The 12,439-nt window shown below is 41.3% G+C and overlaps 1 long non-coding RNA gene across 2 annotated transcripts; it reads right to left on the bottom strand.

Annotated features, from left to right (window-relative positions):
* Positions 1–213: 213 nt before the first annotated feature.
* On the bottom strand, positions 214–8,396 carry LOC113585641. 2 transcript variants are annotated; one of them, XR_004776864.1, is made up of 4 exons: positions 8,279–8,396; positions 6,355–6,419; positions 6,108–6,228; positions 214–297 (listed from the first exon to the last, which is right to left on the bottom strand). It is a non-coding gene; the product is annotated as an uncharacterized LOC113585641 (long non-coding RNA). The 2 variants fall into 2 exon arrangements; XR_004776863.1 differs by lacking the exon at positions 214–297 and having other exon boundaries at positions 5,945–6,228.
* Between the last annotated feature and the right edge of the window lie 4,043 nt (positions 8,397–12,439).

The following is a 12,439-nucleotide window of genomic DNA, read 5'->3' as shown; positions in this document are numbered from 1 at the left end:
CAAAATAGCATGCGGTCCATGACGAAAATCATGTTGGCTGCCTTGTCCGCTGACTTGGACAGGCACACTTTGCCTGATTTGTAAATAACTCCTTGGTATTTGTTGCTGTGACGCAAATGCAGACTGTTATCACATCACTTTTCTTTGATGTGACACTGGCCTCAGTGGGAAGAATGTTTACAGTCAGGAATGAAGAGCATATGAGCATTTTATTTAACATAAACAGCATAAAATGGTTGATTTTTCTTGTCGCACTCTAACTCAGCCCGTGAAGCAGCTTGCTGTTAGGGTGGCCCACTGAAAAAGAAACAGGGTTTAAGTAGGCTATGCATAATAAGGTGCAGGTGCACCTCATTTCAATCACCCAGTCGATTGTTTCAACAGCCTTTCCACCTCGCAGACAACATTTCATCACACCTCCACCACCCCCCACCCCACCCATGGTGGGCTGCAACTATCGTGCCCCCCACCTGTGGACCACATCAAACTTAAAGGGCTAAAGTGCCAATATCGATGAGTGAGCCACATGCTGGCATTGTTTCACTGAAGACACTGGAACAGGGCATGGTGGGAACAGAGAGTGAAAGAGCATCCCAACATGCAGTACTAGAGAGTGAGGACCACCCACTTGATAGCCAAGCACTCTTCTTCTGTGGTGCAGTACCTCAGCTCCCACATGGATAGCTTCCAACTAATGTACAGTGCCTGACAGTGCTCTCCCTTGACCAACTGCCATAGAACAGTTCCCAGCATTCGGGCTAACACAACGGTCTGTAACATAAAACGAACGGAGAAGTCATGTGAATGCAACAATGGTCTTTTGTAGAGGACCTCTGTAATGTGGTTAAAGGCCTGTGCGCACAGCTCCATCCACTGGATCAGTTCTGGAGTCCCCTTTTAGTAAGGTCAGCAAGCTAGTGGCATCCAAATAAATAGGCATGAACCTGTAATAAGTCAGCCAGTCTCAGGAACTGTCTCACCTGCTTTGTGGTCTTGAGTCTCAGACAGGCTGTAATCACTGCTGTCTCATTATTCTGGGTACAAACCTATATATGAGCCAAGAAGAAGCCCAGATACTGTATCTCTACCTGTACCCCTGCATGCTTCTTTGGGTTTGCATTGAGTCCAGCTTGCCGCAGTGATCTCAGGTGCATCAGGTGCATCACTTCCTCATTACTATAGGTGACCATCACCCAGGTAGGCCATTTTACAACAGCCATTTTCACAAAGCAGCTTTACACATCTGAGTCCACGTCCCCAGTGAGCAAACCAAATGTGAGAGTGGCAAGGAAAAACTCTGTAAAGCATGAGGAACAAACCTTCAGAGGAACCTAGACTCCTCTTCTGGTCGACAGCAGACACCACAGTAGTAAGAATAGTAACAACAGTAAACAATAAATGTCAAAATAATTAGTGGGAGAAAAAAAATGTAAAATAAGCAATGAATTTCTTTTTTGGTTTTCTAGAAGTCTGGTTTCAATGAGTGTACTTGTGTCCAAACGCATCTTCCACAAGAATATCTGTCCAGGGCAATGGAGAAGTAGTTGGTTTAGTTGGAGGGTGGGCCACATCAGCGGGCATGGGAAGAGCCATGGCAACTGAGATGGATTGAGGCTAAGTAACAACATGACATCAGGAGTAGGTGTACCTCAGCAGCAAAAGACAATAGGCTTGTCAAAGTATAAAGGAGTGTAAATTAAGGTGCAAATATGGACTCTGGCAGGTCTAGCTACAGCAGCACAACTAAAAGGATAGAGTCAGAAGGAAACATTGGCATGAGGACTCCCTGGAACATCAGCACTCTGCCACTCTAAGTCAACAAACTTGAATGACAAAAAAAAGAGTTGAAGGGACAGCTTCATAGTGCCACAGTTTACCATAACTCTCAATGCTCTTGGACCCCCAGATGGAGACCTTTACCTAAGATGTGAAGTATTTAATAAAATGCCTGAATATACAAATAGATTTTCAGCCTAGCCTTAAATATTGAGACTGTGTCTGAGCCTTGAATATTTACAGTTTTATAGGAAAAGGCTTTGCCCCCTGCAGTAGATTTTCTTATTCTTGGTACTAGTAAAAAGCCTGCACCTTTTGATCTAAGCAGACATGGTGGGTCATGCACTAGGAGTTCACTAAGGTACTGTGGGGCAAGACCATTCAGTGCTTTGTAGGTCATTAGAAGTATTTTCTAATCAAAACAAAAATTTTACTGGGATCCAATGTAATGTAGATAAGATAGGAGTAAAATGATCAAATCTGTCATGCCACCCTTTTCCTCAGATCACTACATCTCCCAGAATTCCAACTACAATCCAGAGGAACACCCAACCAATCATCACCAATTCACAAGATCCTAATCATTGGACTATTAACTCCAGCTGTACCTCATTTCCACTGCCTATGAAGTATTGCCACTGAATTCCATTGTGCATACCAAGTGGTTATTCATGTTGGCTTATTTTTTTCATGGTGACTCTTCTGTTTACTTACCATTGGTTTTGCCTTACTGCTTTTGGATTTTCTGCCTGGTGGGACGATTTACTGGCTTTTGCCCTGGATTGTCTTCTCACTGTGTTTTTGGTAATCACAGTGCTATTTCTGACCCTTGCTTGTTTTTTTGTTTTTTTTTTACTACTGCTTTGGAATATCCAGTTTATAATAAAACCACAACCTTTTTAATCTGCTGGTGTCTGGCTATTTCTGAAACATTACACTTTCTAGTTCTAGTAAGAACTCTGGCTGCTGTTTTGAACTACCTGGATCTTGTTTAAGCACTTAGTGGTACAGCCAGATAGTAAGGCATTACAGTAGTCCAATCTGGAAGTGATAAATGCATGGACTAGTTTTTCTGCATCATTTGAAGAGAGTATGTTCTTAATCTTTGCAATGTTCCTGAGGTGGAAAAAGGCTATCCTAAAAATACTATTTACAAGAGCTTTGAATGAAAGAATGGAATCTATAATCACTCCAAGATCTTTAACTGTTAAAGAAGATGTGATTTTGGAGACCACTGAGGTTTATTGTTTAATTAGAGTCCTTGCTGTCTGTGGGCCTAATACAAGTACTTCTGTTTTGTCAGGATTAAGTGAGAAAACATTTCTCAACATCCTGTCCTTTACTGTCTGTCCTTTACTCATTCCTCAATAATATTAAGATAATACTTGTTGTCTGGATTGACTGAGAAATATAATTGAGTATCATCAGCATAAGAGTGTAAATTACCACAGTGTTTACATATGTCACCTAGGGGTAGCATATATAAAACAAAAAGCATGGGCCCTAGAACAGATCCTTGTGGACCACCATAACTAACCTTGGTGTGTGCTGAAAGGTCTCAATTTATGTTGACAAACTGATAACAATCACCTAAATAAGATATAAACCAGGACACAGCTATTCTTCTAATCCCTAGTAAAAGTTTTGTGATTTATGTTATCAAATGCTGCAGTGAGATCAAGCAAAATAGACAAAGAAATGTAACCCTGGTTGGAAGCCAACAACAGTTCATTAACTACTTTAATCAGTGCTGTCTCTGTACTATGATAAGGCCTAAACCCTGACTGAAAGACTTCATGTATCTGGTTCTGATTCAGATATGAGGATCGGGAGAATGGCAGTTACCACTGTTGAGCAAAGCCCTTAACCCTCAAAAGCCTCAGCTAAATTCCATAAACATGTCAGTTTTATTCCTAGTTAAATGTTCAAGTTCAAGTTCAAGTTCAAGTTCGGTTTATTTGTCACATACATAGTCATACACAGTACAACACGCAGTGAAATGGTGGGTGGACGGAGCAGTCGTGACGGCAGCCGACCTCACCGGCGCCATCTTGCCAAATGTGCAATTATACCTAGTAAAAGTCTAGGATTATTATGTTATTTTCTATTAGGGTTGAGAAATAAGCTGTTCGAGCGGTAATAAGTGCCTTTCTACACTTGAGAAGGCTCTCCTTCCATGCAAGCTGGAAAACTACAAGTTTAGTATGGCACCATTTTACATTTTATCTTTCGAGTGTTCTGTTTTGGGAACCTGGACAACCGGGAAGGGGTACAAACATATCAATAGACTCAAGCCTAGCAGCAAATTAACCCCCAGTAGATCATATAGTGCATGACATAAGTTGGTGTCCTGATCAGTCAGGATCTCTTTCAGGATGCCAACTTGGGAGACGACTTTGAAGAGAGCCTCCGCAACACTTTTTATTATGGATATTGTGGAGCAGCACTGCTTCTGAATACCAGGTTGCGTAGTCCATCAAGACTAACACAAAGATGTCCTTGTGCACTCTGCTCTAATAGGTCTATGCCTGGTCACATGGGATCTCAATTAAAGGGAGTGGATGCAACAGTGCTCAGGGGATTGCAGGAGAATTAACCAACTGGCAGGCAGGACACACCATGTGCAGAAGTCCCCTCGAATACTAGGCCAATTGAACTGGACCTTTAGGCTGTTTAATATTTTCTCCTAACACAAATATTCTGTTATGAGATTGCTGTGGGCTGCATGAAATAATATTTCCCATAGTCCCTTTGGAATTAAGAGAAGAGTGACCACTTCATTGGTCTGAGTCTCTCACATCACTTGGCAAGGCGATTTCTAATGGTCAAGAAATAAGAACAGGACAGTGCAGCTCCTGGATCAATCACCTGACCATTAATTATGCTAACCTCAGGGTGTCATCTCAAAATTTGTTCCAGAGGCAAATCCCCTACTTTAATTCCCATGGGGCAGTGTGTGCACAGGGTCTCCCTTTTGGGAATGGTTTAGAGGAACTCTAGGCTCAGCCTGCACCTCTACCTCCTCTGGTTAATCCCGAGATGAACCTGGAGTGGTGTCCAACTCAAGTGCAGCACAAGTCAGAAACGCATTGCTCATGCTGGACCAACCCTCTGGTATGTGCTTCACCATTTCCATGAAATTCGGCCAATCTATTCTCAACATCAGTGGGTGGGTGAGTCGAGGACTAACCATCGCCTCTAAGCTAGGCTTTTATCCCCATAATTCTACAGCTGCCAACACTAATGGGTATTTGTGAGTGTCCCTGTGCACACACTTCACCAACCTTCCAATTCCATGTTTTTTGAACCAGGCTCTTGTGGATCATGATTTGGTGGATCACAGTGTAACACTCATCTGCTAGATTGTTCCAACAGCCTCTCTTCTTCAAAGATGCTTGACCATGCCCCCACTTCCACACTTGAAAATTTCTGATTTATTTTGGAAATGTGAATTGTACATTCACTTTTTCATCTCTCGGATATATTTGATTTGAAAACTTGCTACTTGAGACTTTCAGTGTTGCCTGTGTTACCAGTTCAGAGTGTTCAGATCAGTTGAATTAGCAACCGGTGAAGTAGTGGCAGGGTAATGGGCACTCAAGGCTCATTGATGTCTGCGGGGAGCGAACACTCGCCCATCTGGTTTGATCCCACAGAGGAACTATTTTAATACAAATTCCTGAAAAGGTTCACTTTGGCATTGACAGAAATACGTCATAATGCACAGTGCATCACAGCTTGCTCTGTAAGAGGCTACATAGCCACAAATACAGTTACAGTTACAGAGCCCATGCTGACCCTTGTCCAATGTTTAAAAGTTCTTACAATGAGCACATGAGTATCACAACTGGACCATGGAGCAGTGGAAGAATGTAGCCTGGTCTGATGAATCATGTTTTCTTTCAGCATCATGTTGACAGCTGATTGCTTGTGCTTTGCTTATGTGGGGAAGATATGGCACTAGTATGCACTATAAGAAGTCAGTGGAGGCAAGTCAGTGGAGGCAAGTCAGTGGAGGCAAGTCAGTGGAGGTAGTGTGATGCTCTGGGCAGTGTTCTTCTAGGAAACCTTAGTATCCTGGCATTCATGTGTATATTACTCTGACACATACCACAGAAAAATTGTTGCGAACGAACTACAGCCCTTTAAGGTGTTCTTTAATGACAGTGGGCTTGTGCAATGCAACCTGCCACTCTGCAAAAACATTCAGGAATGGTTAGAAGAAGATGAAACTGAGGTCAAAGTTTTGACTTGGTCTCCTAGTTCCCCCAGATCTCAATCCAGACAAGCATCTGTGCTGGAAAATCAAGTCAGATCCGTGGAGAACCCACCTCACAACGTACAGGGTTTAAAAGATCTGCTGCTATCCTTATTCCAGATATCACAGGACACCTTTAGAGGTCTTGTGGAGTCCATGCCTTGATGACTGTATTGCTGGCACAAGGGGAATCTCTACAATATTAGACAGGTGATTTTAATGTTAGGGCTGATTATTGTACATAGGACGTTAGAAATAAGAGATCGTTATAGTAGGTGTTCAACATGAAGTAAATTACATAAAAACTTTTAGAAACCCACCTCATCTCCCTCACTTCAGTCTTGACTGAGAGTGTCTTCAAGTACAGAAGTTCAGGGGGGCACCCCTGAAACCAAACGTACAATGTCATTAATGTCATTAAAAAAGTTATGTTTCACAATCCTTCTCAGGACAGATGCATGTGTAAACAGATATGGCAGCTGAAATGTGTGGCCTTATCGGTTTTAAAATATGAGAGAGAACTTTGGCATGAATTCAGCATGTACCCGATAAACCATTTTACGTATGCGCATGTACACAACACACACACAGACACACAGACACACACACAGACACATACACACATATCCGGTGCCCTGACCAGCTTTCCATCTATCCCTCTCAGGTAAAGATCCAGTTTCTTCCCCTTCAGCAAGCCAGGTCCTAATATAGATCCGACCCGCCTGGACTAGTGGAAAAATTCACGGAGTCGCATTACCTCCACTGGTGGCCCATTCCTGTTATTACAAGCTCTCAGGCCATCAGTCGGAACCAGCAATCATCCACAGCCTGTGGTGCTTGACTAGCCAACTTGGACAGTCTCTGGCATATCCACCGGGCTTTTTGAGTGGTTCTTCTAGTGATGACAGTGATTCTTATCCTTCCCTCACTCAAGATCTGTCAGTACAAAACTATTACAAGCTGCAGGCCTTTGGGTAGGTGGTAACAGGGAGGTAGGTTTGTCTGCACTGTGCAAGACTGGAAAGAGTGACCCCGTCAGAGTATGATCGCACACCACAGACCCCTGTTAGCCGGACAACAAGGAGGAGAGCAACATTTGTAATGTGCATTTTATTAGAGTTATGAGGAAGAAGCTGAGGCCTGAGATGAGAATATGTTACCCATATTAGTGTGAAATAACACCCACATGTGTGTGCATGCACACACACACACACACACACAGCTGGAGCGCACACAGACATTGAAGGTGTTTTTGGTTTAGTTTTTCAAAAACAGTCATTAGCTATCTTGGAATAATTATTATATGAGACTCATTTGATTGACTTTTGGAATTAATTATTTTTATTTTTTCCAACTTAAATACTATGATGGAACTGTAACCCTGTGCTTCAGGTCAAAGGTCATTCAGGGCCTCCAAGGAAGTTCCAGGTAAAAATTTGGGTCCTTACACAGACCCTGACACCATCCAAATACTCCCTCTAAAGCACTCTGAGTCCCACCCTCACAAGGTCAGTGTTCTAGACGTAGAGTAAGCCTTAGTCTAGACCAAAAAGAATTTACAATGCTGAATCACCGTTGGCACTGCAGTTTAATTCACATCCATGCCTGGGAAACCGGCCCATACTATTTTATATTAGCAAGCAATAAATGAGCTACAATCAAGTACATATCCACCTTGTTCTTTAGCACAGAAAAAAAGCAAGTAGCCAAAAACACTGATAGTACAGCACAATCCAAGGAGGGCAACACCGCGGTTCATTAAGGTCCCTGACCGGGAAAGATGAAGAGCTAAGGTCATTTAATACAAATGAATGAAGTGCAGTAAGACACTGAGATCACTCCAGCCAGCTTTACACTGCTACTCATACCAGCCAGTTCCTTAGCAGAATTCTTATCCGGTGTGTGTCTGGAATTCTCTGAGCAGGAATAAATTGCAGCTCCTGGCTTGCCATTACCAGTCCCCCCCCCCAAACCCCTCACCCCCACCCTTTCCTTAGTTCCCTCCACCGTACAAAACTCTGGAGTATATTTCAAATTCCCCTTCTCTCAGTCCCCCTCTCTTATTACACACATACATGCACAAAATAAATACAGAGACACTGAGAGCAGGATGAGCACATTAAGTCTTGTGAACGTGCAAGCATTTTGAATCGCACAGATGTACGAGGACACTGCATACACACCGATAACATCTTCACAGAACTTCTTTTAAACCAACACACATGCACACTGCGAGGCACACACCTGCTGTCCTTCCTCTCTGCCCTTGGTCTTTACCCTGCTCTCCTGCTCCCTGTTATGAGCTAGACATCCTTCCCCTCTACTTGCAACCATCTTTGTCTTCATATTACAAAAACAAGTGCCAGACGCCCCTTTCCACACAGCATGTTCTTGTTTACGCCTCTGCTGTGACAAAGTGCCGGTGTTCATGTGAAGACCCCTGCCCTACTTCCAGTGACCGCCAAGTCTGTACTGTTCGTGTATCCAAGAGAAACACTGTTTAATGGTTCTGTATGTGGTTCTGTATGTGTATGCAGGAGAAACACTGTCTAATGTTTCTGTATGTGTTTCTGTATGTGTTTCGTTATGTGCATGCAGAAGAAACACTGTCATTTTTCTAGTCACTGAACATCACTTGGAACGCTATTAAAAAAATATGAGTTTCATAGTGTTGTTTGTTTTCTACTATATATCCAATAGAGAAAAAAACTGACTATTTGTGAAAATGAAAACGAGTTCGTTCCAGAGGATCAGCAAAAACCTTTAACTGAACTCTTCTGATTAACCTTAAAGAGGACAGAAGAGCATAGCATATGAGGTAATTATATTAGCAGGCCCACAGCATGAAGATTCAGTTTTTGTACGCTTTAATAAGATTAAATTTTCCAACCTGCTTAATACTAGAAAGAGACATTTACAGTGTTATTATATGCATGCATCAGTTTCAGTTCAACATTAGTCTCAGATTAGCTCCCTGCAGACATCTTTCATGTACAGTGAGTGCTAGAGTTACTGTTTCAGGAGGGCTACGATCACAAGTCAATAAATAGAACTGATCAGGGCGATTGTTGTGCACGTAGTATACACCTACACAGATGTGCTGGCTGAGCCACTCTGCCATCTAAGGCTAAAGACTGTCTAGACTGAGTAGAATAGGGTAGCCAGCATCTAGAATAATACTTGGCAGTATAGGATGGTCAGCTCAGGGGCTCAAAGCACACACAACACACACACACACCCACACACAGACATAGCTCTTGAACGCGTTATTACCAAATACCTTAGCATGACTAAAAGCAATTTTCACCGTCCTGAATAAGTTTCTATATCCACATATATACATAGATGCACACACTGCAGTAGTGGAAGATGAAGGGCTGTGGATGATGAAGAGCTATGATGAGAGGGTGTCAATGGATAAGTCTTGGCTGTGTTTCTTCCTCCTTTTTCAGTCTGTTGTCGTTCATCGCAGTATGGCTGATTTACGCCCTGCCTGATCTCTGCAATGGTGACAACCCTCTAGATAGTAAAAATGTTCTGGCCCAGACCTGTCCTCTGTAACTTCTGGTCCAGGTCCGTGAAACGGATCTGACCTGGTGGTTTTTGGCACAACGGGCCAATATCAGGCCAGGTCCATAATGTTTGTTTCAGATTTGGATCAGTTCTCAACTGGATCTGCATTATCAGCTATCAATTTAATTATTTACATTTAAATCCAATGTAATTAAAATGTGCAAAATAGTAATATTTGCATTTAATTTACAGATTTAAAATGTTTTTCTTCATTAAAAAAATAGAAATTCTTATTTTATCATGAAATGCTATAAACTATAAACTGTTGTGCGTGCTTAAACACAATTACTTCATAAGAAAAGCATTACTGTAATAAAAGTGCCTAGTTTTATGCACTTCTAAATTGTAATGTTAAAAGAGTAATTACTAGTAATACTGGATGACTGCCCAGCTGTGCAAGCAGTGAGATTTTTGGTAGACCGCAGAGCTGCCTTGATTCTAAGGTTAGTGGGTCACTGGGCAACTGGACAGTGAGCCATTAATGTTGTTAATTTTTCTTTAGTTCAGGATACTTTAATGTGATATATTATCAAAAAACAAAACTTAAACACCACCGCCACCAAAAATAACACTAGAGCCCTTTAAGACAACAGGTATGACATTAAGTCTGTAAAATAAAATAAGATAAATGTATTTCTCTATTAACAATGCACTTAAAAATGATACATAAAATTACAATAAAATAAAATAAAAGAACAATGTTCCAGGTTGGATTATGCTTCAAAAGGTTAGCAAGATAGTCTGAAGTTAAGTTTTAAAAAATTGTAAATGTCATAAACAAGACTTTTTATTCATTATCTAAATTAACAGGAAGCCAGCGTAAATAAGACCATCTTTGCTTTGACTTTCTTTCACGAGTAAAAACCCAAGATGCAGTTTTAGAGATTATACTGTCACTCCTTACAGTTTATTCATCATAGATAATGTCCATGTGTACTGCATTAGTTTCACAATGGTGAAGTCATTGAGAAGTAGTGAGAAGTAATGCTGTAATGATTGTGAGCCAACTAATACTGTGAAATGAATCGATTTTGTTGTTTGAAATCAATTTTCTAATGTTCAGTATGAATTGTGAAAAGGAATTACTTAGTGTCGTGCTCGAGACAAAGACATTAACTACTTGCCTGGATGCTGTATATTTCATGTTATTTTACACTCTGCAATTTGCTGGATTAAATGTGCTTGGATTGAAAACCATTTAACGCAACTGTTTTTGTATGTCTCAGTGTGCACATAGGCAGCTGTGCAAGTGCCAGTTCTTCAGTGCAACAGGCTGCTGTAATGAAGTTACAAGGAAACTTTTCACCTTACAGAATATCGCTGATTTGCATTTGGTGTTTTAACATGATGTTATGCAACAAGCATGTCTGCTAGTTAATACTGTTCTAAATTAGATCTAGGCTACGAAAGACACTGTAGCAGACTTGCTTATGATCCCTGTTGGGTAATAAAAATTCCATGGAGGAGAGACAGCTTCTGAGAACCTGAAATGGTTTTGTTGAACTTCAAATTTAACACTACATATGGATATCCCTTAGGACATGTGCACTGCAGGAAAAAAAAATCTCTTAAACGCTTACAAAAGAATAATGTAGTGTCTGAAGAAAAGTATAACTCTAGGCCTGTAAGGAAAAAAAAGAGTTTTAAACCTGAATGTTAAGCAATTTGAGATTAGTGAATTCTAGAAAAATGTTAATGCAAAAACAAAAGTGGTACGAGGAGACGCAAGACTGATTCACTGGCTGTGTCCTGACTTTGGACCACCTCCGTATAACGGCACTCTGGATTTAGTAGACGAATCAAGTCTGGAATGGATCTGTGAAATGAATGGGATCGCTACATCTTCAGGACTGTAGGCAGAGCTGTTTCAGGGTCAGCTGCTATCAGGTTAAACTCCACTACACTGTAGACATGCCTGTGCACCGTTGGTCCAATTTGAAGACATGTATAAAACATAATGTGTTCTGATTAAGTTGGAATGGCTTATAGCCCTGTTTCAGCTTGTGTAATTCTCTACTAAACATAAGTTGTTTCATTAGTGTAATATATTGTCATTCACATGTCCTGCATGAATGCATAAATGACAGTGTTTACTTAGGCTGAGCCAACTGTATCCTACATGGTACAAGCATGCTAAAAATACTTTATTATCCTTTATAAATGTATAATACCATATGCCAGATCAACTTACTGTAATAAGTACCATGTGCCAGATCTACTTATTGTATTAATATTATACACTAGCTATCCTTACTGTATTAATAGAGTTACTTACTATATTAAGAAAGAAAGAAGACAAAAGACAAAAGAAATACATTGTCACTCTTGGTTTCTAGATGCATATGTGCCTAGATCTTTAATTTTATCACTTAGAAATCTCAAACTGTGGAGAAATATACATATGCAACACCAGCTGTTGATAATGACTGAAACTGATATCTGCTAGGCAACTGTAATTAATAATAGTGTGCGGGTATTATTAATATTATAAGTGGTGAGGTAGAGTTCTCCATAGTGAAAAAGAGGCTGCTAATCCTACAGCAGCAAACACCAGTGCCCTGGACCCTTTTTACTCTGTGCCCAATTGACCAGTGTGTGTGTGTGTGTGTGTGCATGCACATTCTCGCTTCATTGAATGGTCTGAGCACTGCACGAACATGCGTGTGTGTGGCCATGGAAGCCGGTCCATCGGGATAGGTGTGTTAAGAGACTGGCATTGCCATCTGCTGTGCTGGGGGGCAGGCATATGTGGTCAGTTGGCACGGTCACTTGGCCCACACCAGGGTCATCCCAAGCTCTCCTGGGTGCCGAAACGGGAGACAGGACTGCCCC

Source organism: Electrophorus electricus, chromosome 14 (assembly GCF_013358815.1).
Source record: "Electrophorus electricus isolate fEleEle1 chromosome 14, fEleEle1.pri, whole genome shotgun sequence".
Lineage (NCBI taxonomy): Eukaryota > Metazoa > Chordata > Actinopteri > Gymnotiformes > Gymnotidae > Electrophorus > Electrophorus electricus.
The sequence above is the reverse complement of the archived record's forward strand: the minus strand, read 5'-3'. Positions and strand labels throughout refer to the sequence as shown.